Genomic DNA, 7,500 nt, shown 5'->3' with positions numbered 1-7,500 from the left:
GGCGAAAACGTACGAGCGATGGTTGGACATTTCGTCGGCGTTTGACGCGGAGAATGTTAAATGGAACGTTCGTGTCTCGCCCTCTCTTTGCTAGTGTTCATTTTTTTCACAGGCGACAGAAGAACATTTTCGTATATCTCGCAATTCTTAGTTTTTAGGATCTTCTCGGCGGAATGCGCTTATCTCGGCTTGCGTGAGTCGTGGTTTCTAGTTAAACCCCTAAAAGAGACCATATACGACCGCCCGTGAAAGAGCGCTCCCGAGTCGAAAACACCTAACTACAGAAGGATATTTAGACGAGAGAGAAAATGATTCTTCGCCCTGCGAGAGAATTGTTAGACACCAATTTGAAGGAAGCAAGCCGAGAGTAGAGCGTGTTTACGGCGTTTCTCCGCGCTCCCGACGTTGTCTGAAATGATTGTCGAATTTTTTTTTCGACGGTGCGAAAGTTTATACAACGAGGAGAAAAGTTAAAAATAAACGTGCGACGGAAGCTCTTTCACGGTTAAATTATTACGAGATCGTAGCTTCGCCACGTTTTTTTAACATTTACAAGCGCAGATCGCTTCGTTGTCGTTGATTAGAAGCGGAAGACCGCGCGATCCCAATACGGGTTCCGGTCGTCCAGTCCTCGAAGTGCATAATTGTGCCGGACGGACGTTGAAAAACCCGGACCGATCGAACGATAAACGCTTATTTGGTGATCGTCTTGCGAGAGTCTCCCTTCATTGTTGTTCGTGTGTTAAATTTCTTTTATCGAACAACGGTCGAACGCAAATGAACAATGACATTTACACCGAAGATCGATCTCGAAACGCTTTTGTTCCTCCTTTTGTGCGCTCGTGGTTTCATCGAACGATATATACACGACGAAGGTGTACCACGCACGTTAAAAATGGGATTTTTTTTTCCTTTAACCCTTTATTCTCTGGACCATGATAAGTCACCGATGGTTTACATGGCTGTCTCTGGCATTCTCGCCCTTTTCTTGGGATTTTGCGTCGGAACGCGACAGCAAAAGAAAAAACGTATCGGACGATGCGTCTTTACGGTTTATCGACCGTCGAGTGTATATTCGAACGTAAATATGTTGTAACGGTATATGTATCCTTTAGGGGACAAAAGAAACATGAAACGATCGTGTGCGAGAGCGCGCCGAGGGTAAGAAGAAAAGGTCCGACCTTTATCTCCTCGTTGTCGTAGTCTCTCCTCGTCGTTTGTTTTAACGCGCCCTGGATAGATAAAAAGATATATCCGATTATAATATATACATATATACTCCGACGCGAGTCGAGAACAACCGGACGTCGTCGTCGTCGTTTTTTTTTTTGTCGTTGTCCCGCCTGCCCGAATATGCGGCGTTTTAAGTGCCTTTTTTCTTTTGTCGAACAAAAGAGAGAGGAGACACCGAGCTTTCATTTTGGCTCGTACGTACCTTCGAGTAGTCGACGATATTGTGTTGATCCGAAAAGAGAAAAATAGTTGGTTATCGAACGATACAAGGAAAAAATCGAACGACATAATCCCTGTGCGTCGTTGGTATTAATATACCTTTCGTATTACGTGTCGAAACCCCGAAAAGAGCGTACAGTTTGTGGTATAACTTTGAAAAGAAATAATAAAATTTCGACGACCTCAGAGCAGGCGAGATTACCCGCTGAATTTAAGCATATTAATAAGCGGAGGAAAAGAAACTAACAAGGATTTCCTTAGTAGCGGCGAGCGAACAGGAATGAGCCCAGCACTGAATCCCGCGGTTAACGCCGCTGGGAAATGTAGTGTTCAGGAGGATCCGTTTATCCCGAGACATCGAATCGCGTCCAAGTCCATCTTGAATGGGGCCACTTACCCATAGAGGGTGCCAGGCCCGTAGCGACCGGTACGCGTCTCGGGTGGATCTCTCCTTAGAGTCGGGTTGCTTGAGAGTGCAGCCCTAAGTGGGTGGTAAACTCCATCTAAGGCTAAATATGACCACGAGACCGATAGCGAACAAGTACCGTGAGGGAAAGTTGAAAAGAACTTTGAAGAGAGAGTTCAAGAGTACGTGAAACCGTTCAGGGGTAAACCCGAGAAACCCAAAAGATCGAATGGGGAGATTCATCGTCAACGAAGCTGGCTCCCGTGTTGGTGCGATAGTGCCCCGGATGGTCCCGTTACGGCGGGTTTCCCATCGGCGTGGGCACACCACCCGCGGCGAATGTTCCGGCTATGTAGTCGTGCACTTCTCCCCTAGTAGAACGTCGCGACCCGTTGCGTGTCGGTCTAAGGCCCGAGGCGAAGACTGTCCGTCGCTTTTAGCGTACGATGACAGCCCCTTGGATGCCCGGCCGACTGCGCGACGGTACTCAGACGGTATCGGGCCGCAAAATTCTCGAACGCACTGCGTCCAGGACCGCCGCAAGCTCGTTCCAGTCTAGATACCGGATGTACGGACTTAGCGCCGTAACCGGGCCTGGCGGGCTGTTGGCAGGCGGAGTCCTTGGACTGGCCAAACTTTGAATTACCGGTCGGCGACGCTATTGCTTTGGGTACTCTCGGGACCCGTCTTGAAACACGGACCAAGGAGTCTAACATGTACGCGAGTCATTGGGATTTGATAAACCTAAAGGCGAAATGAAAGTGAAAGTCGTCCGTGAAGTCGACTAAGGGAGGATGGGCCTCGTTACGATTAGGCCTCGCACTCCCGGGGCGTCTCGTTCTCATTGCGAGAAGAGGCGCACCTAGAGCGTACACGTTGGGACCCGAAAGATGGTGAACTATGCCTGGTCAGGACGAAGTCAGGGGAAACCCTGATGGAGGTCCGTAGCGATTCTGACGTGCAAATCGATCGTCGGAACTGGGTATAGGGGCGAAAGACTAATCGAACCATCTAGTAGCTGGTTCCCTCCGAAGTTTCCCTCAGGATAGCTGGCACTCGACTCGAACGCATAACGAGTCTCATCTGGTAAAGCGAATGATTAGAGGCCTTGGGGCCGAAACGACCTCAACCTATTCTCAAACTTTAAATGGGTGAGATCTCTGGCTTGCTTGAATTTTCATGAAGCCACGAGATATAAATTGATAAAATTTTTCTTGGATCAGAGTGCCAAGTGGGCCAATTTTGGTAAGCAGAACTGGCGCTGTGGGATGAACCAAACGCAGAGTTAAGGCGCCTAAGTCGACGCTTATGGGATACCATGAAAGGCGTTGGTTGCTTAAGACAGCAGGACGGTGGCCATGGAAGTCGGAATCCGCTAAGGAGTGTGTAACAACTCACCTGCCGAAGCAACTAGCCCTGAAAATGGATGGCGCTGAAGCGTCGCGCCTATACTCCGCCGTCAACGGCAAGTGCGCAGGAACGGGATTTAGTTCCCGTTCTCCATGAAGCCTTGACGAGTAGGAGGGTCGCGGCGGTGTGCGCAGAAGGGTCTGGGCGTGAGCCTGCCTGGAGCCGCCGTCGGTGCAGATCTTGGTGGTAGTAGCAAATACTCCAGCGAGGACCTGGAGGACTGACGTGGAGAAGGGTTTCGTGTGAACAGCCGTTGCACACGAGTCAGTCGATCCTAAGCCCTAAGAGAAATCTAATGTTGATGAGGTGTCCTAAAATTCACGCTTTTCGAACGCAAATGACAAACATACGTACGCTCGCACGCACGTACGCGCGCAAAAGGCAAAAAATGTTAAAAAGAGAAAAAAATTGCAGTTAAATAACAATTTACGTCGCCGTCGTTTCGTGTTTGTGTCCTAATCCACCGCTCGAACATGATCATTTTTATTGATAAATTGACAAAAACGTTGAACGCTGAAAAAAAATGATCGCGGTTCGGATCGATGGATACTTCACGTTCGACGTGATGCGACGTTGTCGAACGCCTGAAAGCGATTTTTTTTCTATTTTTTGCTTGGTTAAATCTTACAAACTATCGAACGCAAGTCGTGTCGTCGTTGCGTCGCAGATGCGTCGTTGTTTATATAATTTTGCGTGATTTGGGAAGAAACACACCCATCGGGCGAAAGGGAATCCGGTTCCTATTCCGGAACCCGGCAGCGGAACCGCATACCAATCGGGCCCTCGTAAGAGTGTTCGTCGGGGTAACCCAAAATGACCTGGAGACGCCGTCGGGAGATCTGGGAAGAGTTTTCTTTTCTGTATAAGCGTTCGAGTTCCCTGGAAACCTCTAGCAGGGAGATAGGGTTTGGAACGCGAAGAGCACCGCAGTTGCGGCGGTGTCTGGATCTTCCCCTCGGACCTTGAAAATCCAGGAGAGGGCCACGTGGAGGTATCGCGCCGGTTCGTACCCATATCCGCAGCAGGTCTCCAAGGTGAAGAGCCTCTAGTCGATAGATTAATGTAGGTAAGGGAAGTCGGCAAATTGGATCCGTAACTTCGGAATAAGGATTGGCTCTGAGGAGCGGGGCGTGTCGGGCTTGGTCGGGAAGTTGGCCAGGCTGACGTGCCGGGCCTGGGCGAGGTGAACGGTTGGCGACTTCGCGTCGCGTCCCGGAATCCGAGCTCGGTCCCGTGCCTTGGCCGCCAACGGATCTTCCTTGCTGCGAGGCTTCTTGTGACGGCTTCGGCCGTCCTTTTCGCCTCTTCGGCCGCCATTCAACGCTTAGCTCAGAACTGGCACGGACTAGGGGAATCCGACTGTCTAATTAAAACAAAGCATTGCGATGGCCCTCAAGGGTGATGACGCAATGTGATTTCTGCCCAGTGCTCTGAATGTCAACGTGAAGAAATTCAATTAAGCGCGGGTAAACGGCGGGAGTAACTATGACTCTCTTAAGCGTAAATCGCTCCGAGTTTCTACTTCGGTTCGCCGGGGAAAAACTCCGTCGCTTGCGTGAGTCATGGTTGCAGGGATGGCAATGCGTAACTCAGACCTCTCGTTAGGTCCTTCAGCCTCTCCCATCCAAGTCGCACGACCTACCTCCTAGTGGTACCTGCCGGTAACGTGACTGGTTGGCTGTTTGGGTGACTCAGGTCACCATCGCAGTCCCAGTCACGGCTAAACGGCGTGCGGCGAACGGGCGCAAGCCCACACGACATTATGTCGGAGGTGTCCCGGGGTCAGCAGCCCTCGGACGTCTCGGAGCTTAGCTCCAAATATTTTCCGCTCCAAAGACTACAAAGAATAAAACTCGGATACCCGGATTGGATTCTGTTGACGACTCGGCGACGTCCCATGGATATCCCGTCGATACACGTTCGGATAATGATTGCTCGGTATGCCCCTCCTGTTTAACTGATCTTTCGGCAAGGGTCCTGGCGCAGAGGAAGCAGCACATCCGGCGATGTACACAGCCTCCTCCCAATGAGGATGGTTCATATTCCTGCAGCATATGCTCTTCCAAATTTCCGAAATACGCTGGTCTACGACAACACATTAAACGTGCTCACCCGACAGATTACAACCAACAAGATCTCGTGCTGGCTGAAAAGCGGGCTCCAACCAGTAGGCCGAAATGGACACCGTCGGAAGAAATGCAGCTTGCACTTTTGGAATCGCAGCTGCCCGTCGGCCTATCACAGACGGAAATCAACACCCGGCTGGCTGCCTCACACACTGGCCGCTCCAGTGAGGCCATAAAGAAACAACGGCAGAAGATGTCCTACAAAGAGACTCTATCGGGGATTATATCTGCCTCGACTTCTGCTGCCGGGAGCGAGCCATCATCACCCACACACACATACTCACGGCGTTCTGCGGAGTGTCCTGTCGAGCGGGCGGATCCTTCTCCTGGTACCGCAGTGACTGCCGATGTACGGGCTCCATCAGACGCTGAAAACAATAGCTGCCCACTCCTAAAACACACAGATATATGCCGCTTCCTGAAGGACCTGTCACCATCATGTTCCCCCGATACCCAGTTACTTATTTCAAAGTTGTTCGACTGCGCGGAGTTCGAGGAGTTCGACCCGTCTTTATCATCTGCCATTTGCGATCTTGGGAACCGCCAAGATCCATCACCTGGCTCGGGAGGGAAAAAGAAGAGACGCAAAAGAACTGAGCCAAAAAGATCTAAGGCTCGGAAAGGATCAAACCGTGCGGCTAAAAGATCTGCTAACTTCAGCATGTATCAACGGCTGTTTGCCGAGAATCCTACACAGCTGGCCCATGCTATATTGGATGACAAGGACATTAACGTCACCATATGTCCGAAGATGGCCGATATAGAGGCTTATTTTCGTCCTATTTTTGAGGAATGCCCTGAGTACTCCGGTCCAGTTCCGCAACCTCCTAGTGAGGTCTTGCAATTGGATTACCCTATCACCTTCGCGGAGACGGAGCTTGCTCTACGGCGCCTCAAACAATCGGCGAGTGGCCCTGACAAAATTACGCGCGAAGACCTGCGAAAGGCTAACTTGGCTGACGTGGTTGGACTTCTCAACATCGTGTTTGGTCTCTGCCGCACCCCAACCATTTTGCGTCACAACCGTACCGTGCTGATACCCAAGAAGGGCGACCTGTCAAAAACGGCTAATTGGCGCCCTATCACAGTCTCTTCCATCTTCTCCCGGCTTTTACACAAAATTCTGGCTTCTCGATTATCAAACAATGTGAAATTGCATCACGCTCAGAGGGGTTTCACTCCATGCGATGGAATTATGGCCAGCAGCACCATTCTTGACGCGATCGTGCGAGAACACCGAATGAATGGCAAGCCCCTCTACGTGTTGTCCATAGACCTAACGAAAGCATTCGACAAAATTCACCCTACCGCCATAGAAAACGCTCTTATAAACAAAGGTGTCGACCAGCACACCGTGAAATATATTATGTCGACCTATAAGGAGGTCGATACCATCATCGAGTGTCATGGAGAAAGGAGCTCTCCTATCAGGATGTGTCGTGGAGTTCGACAAGGCGACACGGATAGCCCGATCCTTTTTAATATCGCCATCGACGACCTTGTGTCCTCCGTTAACCCCAAGGATGGTATCCAACTTGGGGACTCCAGGATTGGCTGTCTGTTGTTTGCCGATGACATAATATTTGTCAGTAACACTATTCACGGAATTAAAGAACATCTCCGTAGGCTCCACGCCTTCCTGAAGAAGACCCATATGGAGGTGAATCCCTCCAAATGTCGTGCCCTCCAGCTTGCACGCGTCCCAGGCACTAAAAGGGTTGTGGTCGACACCAAGTCACGATTTGAAATAGATGGCGCGTCGGTTCCTACTCTGCGCGTGCTCGAACAACTAAAATATTTGGGTCACAACTACAATCGGAGTGGCATGTTGGCCCCCTCTCCCTCTAATCTGGAGTCGATGCTGGAACGCCTGCGCCGCGCCGCTTTGCGTCCATGGCAGAAGTTATATATTCTGAACCGCTACTTAATACCGAGGCTCATACACTGCTGTCAGTCTTCCAACATTACGGCAGGGAAGTTGGACTTCATGGATCGCTTAATTAGGAAGTTTATAAAACGTACACTGCATCTGCCGGTTACAACACCTACCGCTTTCCTGCACGCCAAAATACGGGATGGAGGCCTTTCGATCCCATGCCTCCGTCA

The 7,500-nt window shown here is 50.5% G+C and overlaps 1 pseudogene; it reads left to right on the top strand.

Moving 5' to 3' along the window:
• Positions 1-1,630: 1,630 nt before the first annotated feature.
• LOC143266406 (large subunit ribosomal RNA) overlaps positions 1,631-7,500 on the top strand; it is an 8,354-nt pseudogene continuing 2,484 nt past the window's right edge.

Source organism: Megachile rotundata, unplaced genomic scaffold (assembly GCF_050947335.1).
Source record: "Megachile rotundata isolate GNS110a unplaced genomic scaffold, iyMegRotu1 scaffold0581, whole genome shotgun sequence".
Taxonomy (NCBI): Eukaryota; Metazoa; Arthropoda; class Insecta; order Hymenoptera; family Megachilidae; genus Megachile; species Megachile rotundata.
Note: the sequence above shows the minus strand (reverse complement) of the source record. Positions and strands in the feature narration are given on the sequence as shown.